The 20,647-nt window shown below is 36.9% G+C and overlaps 1 protein-coding gene across 8 annotated transcripts in view; it reads left to right on the forward strand.

The window, feature by feature from the left end:
• SCAPER (S-phase cyclin A associated protein in the ER) overlaps positions 1-20,647 on the forward strand; it is a 503,757-nt gene that overhangs the window by 54,337 nt on the left and 428,773 nt on the right. The gene's annotated exons all lie outside the window — the stretch shown is intronic.

Below are 20,647 nucleotides of genomic sequence, written 5' to 3' on the forward strand. Positions count from 1 at the left end.
GGGCCATTTTCACTGGAGTTAGGTGATATCTCATTGTGGTTTTGATTTGCATTTCCCTAATGATTAGAGATGTTGAGCACGTTTTTTTATGTGTTTTATGGCCATTATTCTGTCTTCTTTTGAAAAGTTTCTGTTCCTGCCCTTTGCCCATTTATTGATGGGGCTATTTGATTTTTTTCTTGTTGATTTTCTTAAGTTCTGTATAGATTCTTGGTATTGGATATGTATATGTAGAAAGCAAATATTTTATCCCATTCTGTAGGTTGTCTGTTCGCTCTAATGATAGTTTCCTTGGCTGTGCAGAAGCTTTTTAATTTGATCAGGTCCCATTTGTTTATTTTTGTTGCTGCTGTGATTGCTTTGGGGGTCTTCTTCGTAAATTCTTTGCCTAGGCTGATGTCTGAAAGAGTCTTCCCCACATTTTCTTCCAGAAGGGTTTCACGCCTTAGGTTTAAGTCTGTTATGCATTGTGAGTTGATTTTTGTGAGAGGTGAGAGGTGGGGATCTAGTTTCAATCTTCTACATGTGGGTATCCAGTTTTGCCAGCACTACTTATTGAATAGAGATTCTTTTTCTCCAATGTATATTTTTGTTTCTTTGTTGAAGATTAGATGACAGTCTCCCCAAACTACAGGCAGAATTAAAAATCACAAATATGACTCTCTTATTTCTTTTATTATAGCTCTTCAAAAGCTTTCTTTTTCTCTGAGCATCAAAATCCTTAACAGGACCCTCAGATCTTGAGTGGCTTGATCCATGCATAGCTTATTTCACATCATTTTTTTTTTCTTCCCCCTTGCCTCATTTAAATCTACCTTCTTTCAGTTACTCAAATGTACCATGTGCTGGCATGTTTCTAGTCTTTTCCATGTTTTCATTTTTCTGCACAGAACACTTTTCCCTTTTTCTTCTTGCCCAGGACCACCTCACCTCCCTCATTCCTTTTACCTAACTCCTATTCATAATTTAGATGTCACCTTAAGGGTCACTTTCTTGAGGGGAGCCTAACTGATGTTTGAGACTATAATATGCTCTCATGCCTGTGAATACCCTTAGCCCAGGTATTGAAATTTGTTCTAGAGAACATGAGATTCAGCTCAGGGATAGCAGGCTAAGAGTTCACCTACACATTTATGGGAATAGACTTCAGTTACCTCACCACTGATTTACATAAATAGCTAGATTTTCTTCTCTCTATATCCACATAATCTGGTCTTTCTAGCCTTATTCTAGCTGTGTTTCATGTATCGTAGCTTATAGTAACATTTTGCTGTTTCATTAGTTAAAGAATTAATTTCTCCTATATACGTAACATTCCTAAAACATTGTTTTATAAGTGTTTAAGTAGTAGAGATAGATGAGTTGCCGTTTTTCAGCCTATTTAACATGACACTTAATTGATGATCTTCGGGTTGAGAAATCTTTATTCCATATACCTGATTTTCGTATACATTATCATCAATATAATAGGATATAGGTTTTTTTCTTTTGAAACACTTGAAAACTTAATAACTTGAGACTACAATTTCTATGTTATAACTACTGTTGGGTTAGTCAGTTATCTGGTTGTCTTAGTTCATTTTCTGTTGCTTAGAACACTTGAAACTGGGTAATTTATAAAGAAAAGGAATTTATTTATTACAGCAATGCAAGCTTAGAAGTCCAAGGCTGAAGGGCCATATCTGGTTTGGACCTTTTTGTTGGATAGGACTCTGCAGAATCCCAAGGCAGTGTAGGGCATCACATGTAAGGGGGCTGAGCATGCTAGCTCAGATCTCTCTTCTCCTTCTTATAAAGTCACCAGATCCACTCCCCTGGTAATCCATTAATCAGATAACAAACCCATTAAACCATGAAGGGATCAATTACTTCTTAAAGGCCCCACCTCTCAATATTGCCAAATTGGGGATTAAATTTCAACATGAGTTTTGGAGAGGACAAATATTCAAACCATAGCTCTAGGCTAAGTTCCTAGTTATGATAGCCTCATTCCTAGGAGTAGCTATCATACCATTTTGTGCTATATTTTCACTTTTAAACTATTTCTTCCTGAGTTGTTTATTTCTGTTGATGAATTTTCCTAGTTACCTGTGTTTGCTTCTTTGTTGACTGCAAAGTTCCTATCCATTCATCTTTTGCATTGTTTTTTCTAATCACAAACCCCTTCCCTCTTTCCTACTGCCTATACATTGCCTTTTTTCTTTGCAGTTTTAATCTGCTTTATCATTTCACATGGGTCAAGGATTCTTTTGTATATCACCACTTATACATAATGGCATTATTGTTAAAGCCTTCTGTCCCATTCTAACCACACATTATTGAACGATGCTTCAGTGTTGCTCATTTTGTTCATTTTTCAAACGAAGCTGGGATGAAAACATTTTCCTGCTCACACTGTAATAATTCCTGGTGATATGCCTTGAAAGATACACAGAATAAAGGGGAGTGGTTTGTTGTGCTAAGGTTTCTGACATTTAGGCCGAGTGTCTCCAGTGGGTGACCAGGCAGAGCTGAGGACACCGGGCCCTGTGAATTTCCCCCACAGTGGGTCAGGAGGAGCCTTGGCTGAAGGGAGACTCCAGATGTCTCAGGGAAGGGAGGAGGCTCTGCCTTTTTAAGACCTTTTTACTCTCTGCTGAACTCTTCTTGTCCTCTTGGGTATGTTCCCCTCTAGTTTTTTCCTTTTTATTGTCCTTCTTTTTTTTATTTTTTTATTTTTTTTTATTTTTTTTTTTCTTTTGCTGTTAACTTCAACAGGCATTTTTTATTGTCCTTCTTAATGACAATCTTTCTAAAGTAAGTTCTAATCATAATACTCTCCTGCTGTAAAACTTCTAGTGGTTTTATCTCCATAGCCTTCTGAGTCAAGAATACTCATCATTTTGACTCTTAAACCTCCTACTAAATAGTCTTAGTTGACTTTTCTGTGTTTGGTATAAGCTGCCTGTGTACTCATTACAGAAGAGTTTGGGAAAGCCAAGTCCTCAGAACCCAAACCCCAATTCTGGTACTGCCTAGTTATTCGGGAGGCTTTGGGATTCCAACTGGAGACTGTTTATTAAAAAATGACTTATTGTCTCTCATTTGGGTACTGGAATAAGGCAACAGTATGAAATAACCTCTGCTTTGAGACTTTGTTGGACTTAATAATCTCAGCAGCAGCCATCTGTAGCTTTCAGATGAAGAGAGGAAATGGAAAGAGAGGAAGTGGTATGTTGGGAGGTGGATGTTTGTTCATCAATTTGGTGCAAGAATAGTAACTAGAGGATGAAATTCAGTGCCACCTTCTTTCTTTTTTTTTTTAAATTGATTTGGTGCATAATTGTATTTTGGCTATACCTTTCTACCCATTTCATTCTTAGATGTGAGTTTTGGATGAAATCTAGAAGGATATATGTTAATTTGGATGTTACTGTCCTAAGGATTGAAATATCTTCCTATTGGAATTAGATAACTGTGGATCAGAGGAACCTATCATTTCAGTTTCCTAGAAAACTGTCTTTTGATTTGAATTTCCTATTATGGGAACAACTATTGTTTGGGATTTCAAACAAATATGTTTTTTAGGCGTGGCCATGTTGTAACATCTGTTTCTGGAGTGTAAGTGTTTTGTCCTGTTGATGGGATATGTATTTAAGGCTTCTAAGAGGCTTCTGACAAGAAAATATGGGAAAAATAGATACTAGGACTGAAAAAAGATTTTAAATAGTATCCTTTTTACACAGCCTCTAGATTAGGATTTTTAACTTGGGATTTGTAGCCTTGTGTGTGAACTGCAAAATTATTTTGAGTGGAGGTTCTATAACTTTCATCACATTCTTAAAGATGATTGTGACCTGGAAAAGATAAAAATCACAGATCCTACTTTAACCTCTATTCCACTTAAACCCTGCTGTCTTTTTTTTTTTTTTTTTTTCTTTGAGACAGAGTCTTACTTTGTTGCGCAGGCTAGAGTGAGTGCCATGGCGTCAGCCTAGCTCACATCAACCTCAAACTCCTGGGCTCAAGCGATTCTACTGCCTCAGCCTCCCGAGTAGCTGGGACTACAGGCATGCGCCACCATGCCTGGCTAATGTTATATATATATATATTAGTTGGCTAATTAATTTCTTTCTATTTATAGTAGAGACGGGGGTCTCGCTCTTGCTCAGGCTGGTTTTGAATTCCTGACCTTGAGCAATCCGCCCGCCTCGGCCTCCCAGAGTGCTAGGATTACAGGCGTGAGCCATTGCGCCCCGCCAAACCCTTCTGTCTTAACGTGGATGAGAATGGTTCATGGAGGGATGATGTTACAGATTTGGAAATTTAACCTCTTCCCTGAAGAGTTAGAAGGGGTTACCCTAGACAGCCATCCCAGAAAAGGTCCATCAGTCTCCTGTCAAGGTGATGAGGCCCATTAGAAATGCCTCTGCTTTTGTCTTCTCTGTTGTTTTTACCAGGCTTCACTCAATGGTGCCAGTAATCTGGTCACAGTTCTTGGTTGTGGAAAGGTGTCAGACCTTCAGATCCTTGGTGTCTTTCTAACCAATCTTATGGCTTTAGCCTGTCTGGAGACTGCTTCATCTAGAATCTTGCTCACCTGGTACAAGTCCCTCCATGAACTCTCTCAAGGCTTTGCTCGATTCCTATTGCCAACTGTTCTGTGTCTTCCAACAGTAGGCCTCAGCTCCTATTAGCATGCTCAGTTACAGCTCAGACTCAAGCTGCTTATTGAGGTGACTCTTGCCACAATTGAAGTAGGCACCTTTTTTATCTTTCTGTGTTTCTCATAAAACTTTAACTATATTACGTAAAGTAGGATAACCAAATAAAACAAAGCAAAAAGATTAAAAAAGTACATATTGAATTCATAACATTTACTGAGTTACAAATTCTGATATTTGAGTGAAAACCATGTAAAGGGATTTACAGGTGCCCTGGGGCAAATCAAGGAGTTTGGGCTGATATTTTTGGGGAACAGAGAGAGGTAGAAATCTTTAGAAGTGGATTTTCAAAAAGGATTGCATCCCAGGAATGCCCCGGGACATTGTCCAGTGTTCTTAGCAAGAGGCCTTTTATTTTCTGCTTTAGGAGAGGATGAAACAATTTAGGTGAGTTCTAGCTGCAGTGTCATGTAGTTGTACTACATTCCTCCTGCCTCAGCTCACTATTTTCTTTAGTATTTAATAGAGAACTAGTCATTTAAGTGATGCTTTGCAAAGATAAACCATGAAGACGTCCTGTCGCTGAGATTGGATTACAAAGTACATTAGTAATAATGATAATATCAGAAATAATCATTTCCATTTACTGCTCATTTGTGCAGTTCTCTGAGTTATACATTATATACACTAATGTCTCAGGCAAACATTCTTTTAAGTTATTCTTTCAGTTTAGTTGGAATGCTGTAATCACTGATTATGGGATTGAGGTCTTTATATTGATTTGTCAGTAATTGATAAGTGATAGTGCAGATATGACCTAAGAAGCATAATTTACTTACCAGATGTCCTCCAATAAAATAATAAATAGATGAAATTGAACAACTTGAGGAGTTTAAAGATGTAATAGCTCCTAGTCATGTACAAGTAAGACAGTTTTTACAGTAATATATTTGTTTGCAGATTCATGTTCTTCAGTGTTCTTCCTTGAAGAATATTTGTGTAGAAATTTAGTCATAATTTCTTTATTGTATAGAACTGTTTAGTGGTTTGTGTTTTCAATAAAATTGGAAGCATCTTTAGTGAAGACCATGTCATTTGCTATTTTTGTTTCTGCCACACTTCTGCATACATATAGTAAAAACATAATAAATGGATCTTAAAGCCTAGTTTGTGGTACTCTAGTAAAAATTTAAGAACCCCCCCAAATATATGATAGTATTCCTAGAATCTTTCCTTGGTAATTAGTTTATTTTTACTATGTCATTTTAATCATTATTTATCTCTAGCTGCAATGATTTTTTATTAGTGATGTTTTTGTTTTAAGATTATTTGCCTTAGATAGAACCTTTTTGATGGCTATAGGATTAAAAATACTTTAAAAACTTATACTTAAATATTCTAATAGCCACACTAATGCTGCCCCCACAGTTCAGCTCCATTCACAATAGAGTAAAACTTTGTGTAAGATTTATCATGAAATTATTTAAGGAAGTTGAGTCTTTGAAGTATCAAAAGGACTTTGGGAGATAGAGAAGTTCCCATAAAGGCACAATTCTTGTTTCCTGTTTGTAATTAAAGAGTATTTTTTTTTTTTTAAAACTTCTCATTAAAAAACTAGGTAGATAGAAGTAAACACATTATAATTTAGCTTTGTCAGAAAAAAGAATGAAAAACATGCATATGATTGGCAATAGAAACAAAAATGAAGCAGAATGTGAAATAGAATCATAAATCATGAGATCTGAATGTGATCTTAGAAATTATAGAATTCAGCTCTCATTTTACTGATGGGAAACTGTAAAACTGACATGCTTGAAATTACATGATGAGGTAGCTGCAGAGTTAAGGACTAGAACTCAAGTGCACTTATCTTTTATTCAACAACATTTATTAAATGTTTATTACAATAGGCACTGTTTTGGGTGCTGTTTATGAACCTGAAAAAGGTATTAAGTATAACAAAAATACTTTAGATCAAACATGTCATGTTGATTTAAATGCCAAATTTTTTAAAATTTATTTTTATTATTTTTTTAACTTAAAGAATTTTCTTTTAGGAGAGAATATCCATACTGCTCCTTCTGTTGATCTTATTTTGGGTTATTTATACTGTTTATTGAGAGAGTATATTTTTTTAATTTTAAAAATTATTTTTACTATTAATTTGAAATGATAGAAATTTATCAGATAATTGACTGCAACATAAAAAACATCTTGGTGCCCAGACCACTAGGTGTGGTAGCAAAGTTTACAATTCTGTTATATTGTTATTCTGGGTTATTGAAGGGATTTGAGATTTGATTGCTGTGGAGAAAAGATAGTCAGTTTATGTCTTTGGAATAAATTTTGCTCCTCCATGCATGGTGCCTCTATGAAGGTAACGATTTTAAGAAAAAACATGGTTTTTTTTTGGACCAATAACTTAAAAAATGAGATGTGCTATTACAAATATATATGGTTTGAAGGAGAAAAGACTTGTATTTGTATAGCATTTGTGAGCTTTGAATATGCATTGACATTAGTCATTACACTTAATAATGCTCATAGGAGAAGTGATTTCTGGCTGTAGGATCGTGGAAGAGGTTATGCATATGGATTTGTGCTTGGCCCTTGAAGGGGTGAATAGGAGATCTCAGGGGACTATTCTCCATTGGGACTGTTACAGTCATTCTAGTTCCTCTAAGCTAGTTGTGTGATTTTGGAAAACATCACCAAACCTTATTCAACCTTTGTGTTTATATATGAAGAGGTTGGACTAGATGAGGGCTGAGGACCTTTCAACCTGAATATAAGCATATAATTTGGTATTGGGAGAATATTCCAGGCAAAAGAAATGCCTAAGCAGTTGCTTGGAGGTAACCATGCCAGGGAATTTGAATTTGAGTATGTGGATTTTGAGCCTTATAACTTAGTATCTTTGTCTACTTATTCTTTCTTAGTGGCGGTAGGTATCTTATTTTCTTAGTATAAAATATTGTAAGAGAATAGCATCTAGTTAAGCCAATTTGTAAATGAGTTAAGGTAAAAATTAGTTAGCAATTGCAATAAAATAGTTGTATCACTACCAAGGAAACTGTAAATTTTATTTACCCACAGAAATACTAGTAAGAATGAAATTATAAAAGAGAATAGCCTTTTTTTTTTTTTTTTAGCAGATTTTCATTTATAGGTTTTTGGCTGGTGAATATATTATATATTATTTTCCCAGGTAGATTATATTGAAAATTTCGAAGCGATGTTTAAGAGAAATGAGTGATTGAGGACTGAAGATGGTTGTGCATGATATTATTAGTTGGACAGTTTTGAAAATGGTTTACTTGACATTTTGCTTTCACATGGTTTCCCTGTTGAACTATTTATTCCAGTAGGAGCTTTTAAAAAACAGATAAGGTGTTAAAAAATAGTGATTTTTAAAACTTGTTTGCATTTTGATAAAGCTCATTTTTTCGTAAAGGTTCCCTTTTGTCACTGCTGCCTTGTGTGATGCGTGTTTCCATTACAACAGGAGTATTCCACTGTGCACATTCCTGTAGTTGAATTGGAGGGTGTTATTGATGTCCTGGGCCCCAGGGTGCGTACACTAGTATTGTGTGTCAGGAGGACAAAGGGATGGCGCCAACCTTCCTGCTCTGTGTGCCAGTAACTAGAATTAATTACAAACCAATCGAATCTTTTGCAGCCAATTGGAAAACTAATTGGTAATTTTAGCTGTACGTCTATATGGAGTTATCTCAATGCTTATAACATTACTTTCAGAGCCACTTTTGTTCTGTTTCATCCTGCATGACAAAATGGCCTTCATAGCTTTAGGGAGAAAGATGTGCTTGAGTGGCTATGAGGTTGCTCCAGCTACTTGTCTTGTTTGTATTCTCCTATTCATAAAACATGACACAGATTACAGCTGCATGGTACCACTCTGATCATTTTTGTTAACACTGAGCTAAACATTCTATAAAATATGTTGTTTAAGCCACCAAATGTACTTTCTCTGTGCCAACTACTATCAGAAATATAGCTACTTATATTCTTGCTCTTCAGAGGTTTTTTTTAGCGAAAATAGAAATCAATAGAAAACTTCTAAAATAAGTTATTCCGAATTAAATCTTTGTGCCCTAATGTAGGTGATTTAAGTCAAATTAATTTAATTAAAGAATTTATGTTGTATTAGTAGAATTGAGAGAAGAAAGTCAACTAAATTTTTTGGTTTGTCCTTTCCTTGATTGTAGAAGACTTTTATTACCAGTGATTTGGCACTAAGGATTACCTTTGAAAGTAAATAAACAATACTTCTTTGTTCAGAAAAATCTTTTAAAGTAGAATATAATTTTTATGACTAAAGTAAGCACAGTACTATATTTGTGAATAATTTGGCATCCATTTATTATTATTCTTGGGTCTGATTTCCAGAGATTATCTATATCTTTAAAGACACTTAAAACTGAAAAGTGTTTTTGAGGTTTTTGAGTGAGACTGATACTACAAAGTAGATCTAAGACTTAGCTATGGAAAAGTAATGTATTTATAGTACAAATGATCATTTTTATAGTGGTCAGCATTTTCTTATGGTCATTTTCTGAGAATATTGGAAAGTTGTCTTTATAGTAAGGTGAGACTGCTATGTCTTTATGGTAAGGTGAGAATGGCATGAGACTAACTTTAAAGTGAATATATTTTAAAGTATATAAAGTGAATATACTTTAAAGTTCTTTGTTTTATGCATTTAAGTGACAGCTTTGGCTGATGTACCAATATATACACACACAGTCACACTTTATCAATTTCTTCTTCCTGAAAAATGGAGTGGATCTCAGTGGCCCGTGCTTTTACACTCTTCCGTAAAATTTAAATTTCCCTTTAGAAACATACCTAATTAGTGCTGTACAGTTATCTTTGCCAGATGTGTAGAATCAACTGTTACAATAATATAATTTTGGATTATCTAAAGAAGAAAACTAGAGTGCAGTAATGGTAATCATCAAGTATGTGTACAGTGGGCACAGATTGTATGTTTGTCCTAGTTAAGCTCGTATAAAAATGACTGTCTATCAAATCCAGTCAATTTTAAACTTTATCTTTGGAAGTTTAGTGTCAGTGGAAATGTTGTATTTGATGACAGAAGGCAAATATTACTGAAACATTATTTTAAATCATGCAGATTGCCCTTGATATATTTAGCTTTGTATCAGCTACATAAGAAATGTTGGTAACTTTTAAAGCATTAACTTTTCCAAACATATTTCTTTTTCTTTTCTTTAAATGACTTTGTTTTTTAAAGCAGTTTTAGATTCACAGCAAAATTGAGAGGAAAGTACAGAGACTTCCCATATATTCCCTACCACCACACATGCATAGCCTCCTGCATTATCAGTGTCCTCTAGCAGAGTGGTACATTTGTTATAATTGATGAGTGTACATTAATACATCATTATCACCCAAAGTCCATAGTTTATATTTGGATTTTTGTTCTCACTTAGTCTTATATATTCTATGATTTTGGACAAATGTATAATGGTATGTATCTACCATTATAATATCATAAAGAGTATTTTTACTGCCCTAAAATCCTATGTTCAGCCTGTTCATCCCTACCTAGTTCCCCACGTGCAATCCCTGGCAACCACTGATCTTTTGATTCTCTCCATAGTTTTGCCTTTTCCAGAATGTCATATAGTTGGAATCATACAGTATGTAGCCTTTTCAGATTGTCTTCTTTCACTTAGTAATATACTTTTTTTTTTTTTTTTTTTTGAGACAGAGTCTCACTTTGTTGCCCAGGCTAGAGTGAGTGCCGTGGCGTCAGCCTAGCTCACAGCAACCTCAATCTCCTGGGCTCTAGCAATCCTGCTGTCTCAGCCTCCCAAGTAACTGGGACTACAGGCATGCACTACCATGCCCGGCTAATTTTTTTCTATATATATTAGTTGGACCATTAATTTCTTTCTATTTATAGTAGAGACAGGGTCTCGCTCTTGCTCAGGCTGGTTTCGAACTCCTGACCTCGAGCAATCTGCCTGCCTCGGCCTCCCAGAGTGCTAGGATTATAGGCGTGAACCACCGTGCCCAGCCAGTAATATGTTTTTAAAGTTCCTCCTTGTCTTTTCAGGACTTGATAGCTCATTCCTTTTTAGCAGTGAATAATATGCCATTGTCTGGATGTACCAGAGTTTATTTATCCATTTATCTACTGAAGAACATCTTGGTGACTTCCAGGTTTTGGTAATGCTTTATTTGATGAATAAAGCTGCTTTACACATCTGTATGTAGGTTTTTGTGGGGATGTAAGTTTTCATTTCCTTTGAGTAGTTACCTAGGAGTATGGTTGCTGGATCATATGGCAAGAGTATGTTTAATTTTGTAGGTAACTACTGGACTGTCTTTCTAAAGTGGCTGTACCATTGTGCATCTCGTCAGCAATAAATGAGTGTTGCTGTTGCTCTACATCCTCATTAGCATTTGTCAGTTTTCTAGATTTGGGTCATTCTAATAGGATGTGTGTAATGGTTTATCATTGTTTTAATTTGCATTTTCTTGATGACTTGTATGGAGCAAATTTTCATATGCTCATATGCCATTTGTATATCTTCTTTGGTAAAGTGTCTATAAAGACTTTGGCCCATTTTTAATTGGGTTCTTTTACTCGTTGAGTTTTAAGAATTTTTTGTATATTTTGGATAACAGTCTCTTTGTGTCTTTTGCAGATGTTTTCTCTCAGTTTGTCGCTTGTCCTGTCATTGTCTTGATATTGTCTTTTGCAGAACAGAAGTTTTTAATTTTATGAAGTCTAGTTTATCAGTTTTTTCTTTCATAGATCATGCCTTTGGTGCTGTATCTAACAAGTTATCGCTGTACCCAACCAAGGTTATGCAGGTTTTTTCCTATGGGTTATCTTTTAGGAGTTTTATAACTTTGCATATTAAATTTAGGACTATGGTCCATTTCGAGTTAATTTTTGTGAAGGCTGTAACATCTAGCTTTTTTTTTTTTTTTTTTTTTTTCATGTGGATGTGCAGGTGTTCCAGCACCATTTGTTGAAAATACTGTTTTTGCTACATTGTATTGCCTTTGCTCCTTTGTCAAAGATCAGTTGACTATAGTTATGTGGATCTATTTCCGGGTTCTCTATTGTTCCATTGATCTATTTGTCTCTTCTTTCTCTAGTACCACTTGTTTTATTACTATAGCATGGTATATCTTGAAGTTGGGTACTGTCAATCCACCAGCTTTGTTCCTCATTTTCAATATAGTATTGGCTATTCTGGGTCTTTTGTTTCTGCATGTAAACTTTAGAATCAGTTTGTTGATATCCACAAATTAACTTTCTGAAATTTTGATTGAGATTGTATTGGATCTATAAATCAAGTTAGGAAGAACTGACATCTTGACAATATTCAGTCTTCCTATCCATGAACATGAACTTATTTAGTTCTCCACTTATTTAGTTCTTTAATTTCTTTCATCAGAGTTTTGTAGTTTTCTTCATATAGCTCTTATACATATTTTGTTAGATTCATACCTGAGTACTTTTTATTTTGGGGTGTTAATGTAAATGGTATTGTTTGCTTCTTTACGTATATATCTATTATATATATTTAAGATATACAACATATGTTTTGATGTACGTACATGTAGTGAAATGATTACTACAGTCAAGCAAACGAACATGTCCATCACCTCACCGTTAACTTTTTTTGTGTGTATGGTAAGAGTACCAAAATCTACTCTTTTAGCTAATTTTTAATATACAGTATATTATTATTAACTATAGTACTCAGGCTGTACATTAGATCTCTAGACTTTTTCATCCTACATGATGAGAAATTTGTATCCTTTGACCTATATCACCCTATTTTCTCCCTCATCCTACACCTGTTAACCACCGATCTTTCTGTTCCTATGTATTTGACTTTTTAAAGATTCTCTATATAAATGAGATCATGAACTGTTTTTCTTTCTATGTCTGTCTTATTGTAGTTAGTGTAACGTCCTCCAGGTTTATTCATATTGTTGCAAATGTCAGGATCTCCTCCTTTTTCAAGGCTGAACAATATTGTACAGTCATGTGCTGCATAACATTTCAGTAAATGACAGACCACATATACAAAGATAGTTTCATAAGATTATAATGGAGCTGAAAAAGTTCTGTTGCCTAATGATGTCATAGCTGTCATAATGTTGTAGTGCAATTCATTTCTCATGTGTTTGTGATGATGCTGGTATGAACAAATCTGCACTGCCTGTTGTATAAAAGCACAGCACATACAGTTATATAAAGTACATAATTCTTGATAATGATAAATCATTACTGGTTCATATATTTACTATACTTTTTATTGTTAGAATACACTCCTACTTATAAAAAAAGTTAACTGTAAAACTGCCTCAGGCAGGTCCTTCACATGGTATTCCAGTAGAAGGCATGGTTATCACAGGAAATGACAGCTTCATGCATGTTAGTGTCCGTGAAGACCTTCCAGTGGGACGTGTGGAGGTGTAAGAGTGATATTAATGATTCTGACCCTGTGTAGGCCTAGGCTAATATACGCTTGTATCTTAATTTTTAACCAAAAGGTTAAAAAGTAGAAAAAAATTTTAAAGAAAAAGCTTATAAAATAAGGATATAAAGAAAGAAAATATTTTTGTGCAGCTATACAATGTGTTTGTGTTTTAAGATGTTATTACAATAGAGTCAAAACATTTAAAAATTAGGTTTATAAAGTAAAAAAGTGACAGTAAACTAAGGTTAGACTATTATTGAAAGAAGACACATTTCAAAAGATGAATTTAGTGTATCCTAAATGTATAGAGTTTATAAAGTCTATAGTAGTGTATGGTAGTGTCATAGGCCTTCACATTTACTCCGTACTCACTCACTCATTCATCCTGAGCAACTTCTGGTTCTGCAAGCTCCACCCATTTATCTTGAGTCTGTGTGACTTTTTATGAGTTAAATGTGTTTCTTGGAGTTTACAGATATTTGGCTTTTTTTTTTTTAAATCTATTCCATCAATCTGTATCTTCTATGTGGGACATTTAGACCATTTACATTCAATGTTAATATTAATGAGTGAGATATTGTCTCAGTCTTACCTAGTTGCTTTGTATTCTTCCCTGTGTTATGGTTTATAAGAGCTGTGAGTTTTTACTTTGGAGTATTTTTATACTAATAAGTATAGACTGTTCTTTTTGGTATTTAGAGCACTTTTAAGTGTTTCTTACTGGGCTGGCCTAGTGGTGACAAATTCCTTTAGTGTTTGCTTGTCTGGGGAAGACTTTATTTTCCCTTCATTTATGAAACTTAGTTTTTCAAGATACAAAATTCTTGGCTGACAGTTATTCTGTTTAAGAAGACTAAAGATGGAACCTCATTCTCTTCTGGCTTTTGAGATTTCTGTTTAGAAATCTGTTGTTAGTCTGAGGGGTTTAACTTTGTAAGTTACTTGATGCTTTTGTCTCACTACTTGTAGGATTTTCTCCTTCATTTTGGCTTTAGCCAGTCTGATGAGTATGTGCTTTGGTGATGTCCTGATTGCAATAAATCTTCCAAGAGTTTGTTGACTTTCTTGTATCTGAATGTCTAAATCTCTAGCAAGACCAGGGAAGTTTTCCTTCATTATTCCCTGAAATAGGTTTTCCATGCTTTTTGCTTTTTCTTCTTCTCTCTTAGGGATACCTATGATTCTTATTTTTTTATGTTTTACATAATCCCATATTTCTTGGAGATTTTGTTCTTTAGATTCTTTTTTTTTTATTTTGCTTTCATTTTGACTGACTGGGTTAATTTGAAAGCCTTGTCTTTAAGCTCTGAAATTCTTCAGTTTGGTTCAATTTCTTGTTAAGACTTTCCACTGTATTTTGAAATTCCCTAAATAACTCATTTCTAGAAGTTCTGTTATTTTTTAAAACTATCTTATTATTTATTTTTTTCATTCATGTCCTGAATTATTTTTTTGGTTTCTTCATGTTGGGTTTTACCTTTCTCATCAATCTCATATAGTTTACTTGTGATCCATATTTTGAATTCCATATCTTACATTTCAAAAATTTCTTTTTGGATGGAGTCCATTGCTAGAGAGTTATTGTGATCCTTAGAGGGTGTTGAGAGAGCCTCTTTTTCAGATTGCTAGAGTTCTTATGCTGGTTCCTTCTCATCTGGAACCTCTTCCTTCAGCTCAAAATAAATAGTTTTGTGATTCAACTGTTCTTCTCAGCTGGGACCTCTGCTGCTCAGTGTAGAGGGAGCGGTACACTGCCTTTTAGCTCTTTGCAGGTAGGTAACCACTGTGGTATTGCTGGCAGTTTGGGTCAGTTGGACCTCAGACCCCTGGGAAAGTGTTTAAGTGCCAGCAGTTGTGGACTGGGTTAGGTAAGCCATATATTCTAGGATCCTGGATGGCATGTTTGAGTCTTGGGGTGACCACATTGAGACCAGGCCAGCAAACTTGCTCTTAAGCCTCTCTGAGATCAGGCCCTGGCTGTGATAATGAGGCATAGGGCAAGCTCCTGCTCCAGAAGAATACTTAGGCAGGAGAATAGCAGAGGTACTGTGAGGCTACATCAGGAAGGGTGGGCCCGTCTTGACAGGATTAACAGAGGTAAGCAGCTGTGGGATGAACATGCTGCTTACACTTCCCTCTGTTGGCAATGACAGTGGTCTGTGTCCTTTGCAGGCACAAAAGCACCCAGATTCCCAGCTCCAAGCTGACCCAGCTGCAGCAGAGGTAGTGGGGGCAGCTAGTCTGCTGTGTGCAGGGCCATCAGACAGGCTGTGGGCTGTGGCTGAAATGCTTCAGCAGGGAGGTGTGGTTGTGCCAGAGGCTTGTTTCCATGGATGGTAAACTCCTCTGAGAAGAGACAGGCAGCTTGGAGAGAGGACTGGTAGCCCCATCCTACCTCAGGGGTGGCAGTAGCTTAAGCTGTTAGGGAACACAAAGCACTTGCTGTGGCTTTTTACAGGGGATCGGAGTCTTTAGAGGGATGAGAGTACTCCCCAAGCTCTGTGGAATCCTAAGTGTGGTAGGTGCTCTGTCAGAGGTGTGGCAGCTGCTCCCAAGTGTCCTGGCTTAATCTTTCCCTGTGGAACCCTCAGCAGTCCCAAGAGGAAACAGCCACAGCTGCCTTGGCAGCAGTCAATGGAGGAGGGGAAGAGGGGGAGAAGGCCACGAATGTTGGGGAGCAGGTGCCCTATTCCCGTTTGGCCTAAAGGGTCCTCTGACATGCTATACTTTCCTCTCTGCTAGAAGCAGCCCACCCTGAATGCCCAAGCTCTGGGAGACCCACATTTCCCCCAGGACCTACCAATCCCCCAAGGATGCTGTGATCTGAGTGGCTGCTAGGGAGCACTGGTTGTGGATCTAGGGATGTAGAGACCCATGGGCTGGCTGGCTGTGAAGGGAGGGAAATGAGCTGCACCCTCTTGGCAGAACTGGCACATGAGCAGAGTACTCTTGGGGGTGTATCACTCTCTGCAAGCCGAGAACTGGTTGTCCCACAGGTCACCTACACCAAAATCTCATGCTTGGGAGCAGAGGTGGCTACATCTGCAGCATTGTGTGGTTGAAGGAGGGGAAGTTCCTATCTCCATGTCCCTTCCTGGGCTTTCCAGCTTTAAATTCCCAAAATGGTGCCTTAGGCCTGTGACCAGAGATGGTGGGGTCTCTTCCAGGAAAATAGTGTGGGCAAGATGCTGGGTATAGTGCTACCTGTTTACATTTTAGTCTCACTGCAACTTGTAGCAGGGCAGTGGGAATCATCCTAGGAGTAGCAAGAAGAGGTTAGACCCCCCTCTCCCTCTTTAGCTGGGTGTGTGCTGCAGCTACATCAAGCCCAAACTCAGCCTGAGGTTGGGGCACCTCCCAGAGTCAAACACAAAATGGTGCCTTGGACTTGTGACCAGAAAGGCTGGGGACCCACCAAAGCAGGTAGCATGGGCAAGAAATTGTTGAAAATGCTGTCTGCAAACATCTGTCTCACCTGTAGTCCATACCAGGGCACTGGAGACCTTCCCGGAGGTACATGGGATCACCTGGGCTCCTTTATCTCTCCTTGGAACTGTGCAGTTGTTGCAGGTGTGCCCATATTTCCCTGGTATCTAGGCTCTCAGAATGGTGCCAGGCTGAAGCTGCTTTAGGCTTGGATGCCTGTGGCATTCCATGTGAGTTCCCTTTCCGGAACAATGTCTCTGTACAGTCTCCAAGCAGCTCCTTATGTTAGGCCCATGACCTGCATGGGTCAGAGGGTTCTTTTGTAGTTAAGATCGTTAAAGTTCATCTTGGAGAGTAGAGCCTGGGGCTTCTCTCTTATTGTTTCCCCAAGTCTCAGAGCTTCTTTTGGCTGTCAGCTCCCAGCTGGGCAAGTTGCCCTGATCCCTCTCCTTACTCACTTTTGGTGACTTTTGTCACTTCCCTGCTGAATCCTCATGTTTTCTCCTAGATGATCATTTCAAAATGTGAGAGTCTGCTTAGTATTCTGGTTCCTCTCTGTGGATGAGGTGCATACTTCCTGTATCTAGTAGGCCATCTTCCACAAGTTCTACTTGACAATAGAAAAAGAGAGAACTTTGTCCAACTTACATTATTAGCTAGTGTAACCTTGATAACCAAAGTGTTTATGAGAAAGGAAAAATACAGATCACTTAGGAGTACAGATGCCAAAGTCTTAAACGAAGTATTAATATGTTGAATCTAGTGATTGAAAAATAGGACAGTATATCACAATTGAGTTAAGTTCATTTCAGCACTACAGTGTTAGTTTAACATTTGAATATTGGATTAGTGTTGTTACCAAATTAGTTGAATAAAGATGAAAAATCATATGAGTCTCTCAATATCTCTAGGAGAAATATGTGATGAAATTCAACAGCCAGGCATGATAAAACTTTAGTAAACTGGGAATAAAAAGGAACTTTCTTTTCAATATAAGTAATCTTTCAAAAAACTTAGAGTAAACATCATACTTAATGATGAAATGTTGAGAGCTTTCTTTCTGAAAGAAAGAGACAGGAAAGCCTGCTATCTTATTCTTATTCAACATTGTGCTTAATATCTTAGCCAGCATAGAACAAGAATGATACGTCAAAAGTGCAAAGATTAGAGAGGCAGAAACAACTATTTCATTATTCACAGATAGTGTATATGTATATATTTTATAAATCCAGAAGAATCTAAAGAGAAATTATTGGAAGCATTGAGTTTAAGTTTCTGCATCCAAGTTCAAAGTACAAAAATGACAGTAACAGAAAATGAAAAAACATTTTATAACTACCATTTATTCTTATTAAATATAATAAAAGATGTGAAGACCTCTATGCAGAAAACCATAGTACACTATCGAGAGATATTTAACAAGATATAAATATATGGAGGTATATATCTCTTCATGGACCAAAAGAGAAAATATTGTAAAGATGTCACTTTTCTTCCAGTTACTCTATAGAATCAATGCAATTGCAATAAAAATTTCAAGTTTTTCTTGGGAAAAGACAAGCTGATTCTAACATTTATATGGAGATGCAAATGGGCTGGCATTAGCTGGATAACCTTGAGGTCAAAGGTATAGTTGGACAATTTACTTTGGTGGGTTTTAAGGTTTATTTTAGAGCTATAGCAGTGTAAAATAGTTTGGTATTGGTACAAGAATAAACAGATAAATGTAATATAGGAGAGACTCCAGAAACAGACCTATACTTATAGATATTTGCTTTATGGCAAAAAGTGACACTGCAGAGTAGTGAGAAAAGATTTAAGTTTTCAGTAACTTGTGCTGGGACAATTGGATATCTGTATCCAAGGGAGAAACTCCCCTCCCCCCTTCCTTTTTTTTTTTTTTGAGACAGAGTCTTTCTCTGTCATCTGGGCTAGAGTGCCCTGGCTTCAGCCCAGCTCACAGCAACCTCAAACTCTTGGGCTCAAGTGATCCTCTTGCCTCGGCCTCCTGAGTAGCTAGGACTATAAGGCACATGCCACACCCAGCTAATTTTTTCTAATTTTATTTATTTATTTATATTTCAGCATATTACGGGGGTACAAATGTTTAGGTTATGCATGTTGCCTTTGCTCTAACAGAGTTAGAGCTTCAAGCACGTCCATCCCCCAGACGGTGTGCACTGCACCCATTAGGTGTGTATATAGCCATCCCCCCCTCCATCTGCCTGACACCTGATGAATGTTATTACTATATATGCACTTATGTGTTGATCAGTTAATACCAATTTGATGGTGAGTACATGTGATGCTTGCTTTTCCATTCTTGGAATACTTCACTTAGTAGGATGACAAACCCACAGCGAACGTCATAATGAATGGGGAAAATTGAAAGCATTCCCACTTAGAACTGGAGCCAGACAAGGTTGCCCTTTATCACCACTTCTATTCAACATAGTACTGCAAGTCCTAGCCAGAGCAATCAGACAAGAGAAAGAAATCAAGGGCATTCTGATGGGGGCAGAAGAGGTCAAACTATTGCTTTTTGCTGATGATATGATCTTGTATCTAGAAAACTCCAAAGATTCTGCCATGAGACTACTGGAATTGATAAATTCAGCAAAATCTCAGGTTACAAAATCAATGTACAGAAATCAGTAGCATTCCTATACACCAACAACAGTCAAACTGAGAACCAAATCAATTTTTTCTATTTTTAGTAGAGACGGGATGTCACTCTTGCTCAGGGTGGTCTCGAATTCCTGACCTCAAGGTATGCTCCCACCTCAGCCTCCCAGAGTGCTTTGATTACAAGGGTGAGCCACTGCGCCCAGCCAAAGGGAGAAAAACTTGACCCCTGTTTTACATCATACTCAGAAATCAATTCCATAAAGGTTGTAGGTCTAAATGAAGAAACTATAATGATAAAGTTCTAAAAGATAATGTTGGAGAATATCTTCCTAACATGTGGTAGGGAAAGATTGTTTAAAAATGACACAAATAGCATGAGCCTTAAGGTAAAAGAGTCATTATTTAGACTACACTAAAATTAGAAATTTGTGTTCATCAAAAGATTCCATTCCATTAGGAGAGTCAAAAGACAAATATGTATGTGTAATACATACAACTAACAAAAGGTCCATATCCAAAAGATGCAAAGAACTCCTACACATCAATAAGAAAAGGTCAATTGACTCTCTAGAAAAATAGACAAGAGTGTTGAACAAGCACTTCACAAAAAGAGGATATCCAAATGGCCACTAAGCTTATGAAATGGTGCTCAAAATCATTAGCAATCAGAGAAGTACATATTAAAACCATAATGACCTAGCTCTTGGGAGGCCGAGGCGGGCGGATTGCTCAAGGTCAGGAGTTCAAAACCAGCCTGAGCAAGAGCAAGACCCCATCTCTACTATAAATAGAAAGAAATTAATTGGCCAACCGATATATATATAAAAAATTAGCCGGGCATGGTGGCGCATGCCTGTAGTCCCAGCTACTCGGGAGGCTGAGGCAGAAGGATCGCTCGAGCCCAGGACTTTGAGGTTGCTGTGAGCTAGGCTGACGCCACGGCACTCACTCTAGCCTGGACAACAAAGCGAGACTCTGTCTCAAAAAAAAAAAAAAAACCATAATGAAATAGGATTACACACCCACTGACAAGAATGACTCAGGTTAAAAACAAACAAAACCCTGAAAATGGATAGGACCAAGAATAGGCAAGGAGCACTCACATATACTGCTGGTTGGAGTGGCAACCACTTTGGAAAACAATTTGACCTTCTGTACTGAAATAGAATATACTCTTACCCTGTGACTCAGCAGTTTCACTCATGGGCTTATACTCACCAGAAATTCATACATAGGAGCAGGAGATGTATGCATGGTTAATAGTATATAGCCTATAATTTCCAAAAATTGGAAATCACCCCAATGTTCATACACAACAAATTAGATAATTAAATATTAAAATACACAAATACAAATATCAATCAGTAAAATTGTTAAACAGTAGATTGGAAGAATAAATATTTAAGCAATAGAATAGAGTTCAGTATTGACCTTGGACAGTGATAAGAAATGATT

The sequence above is a fragment of the Microcebus murinus genome, chromosome 6, assembly GCF_040939455.1.
Source record: "Microcebus murinus isolate Inina chromosome 6, M.murinus_Inina_mat1.0, whole genome shotgun sequence".
Taxonomy (NCBI): Eukaryota; Metazoa; Chordata; class Mammalia; order Primates; family Cheirogaleidae; genus Microcebus; species Microcebus murinus.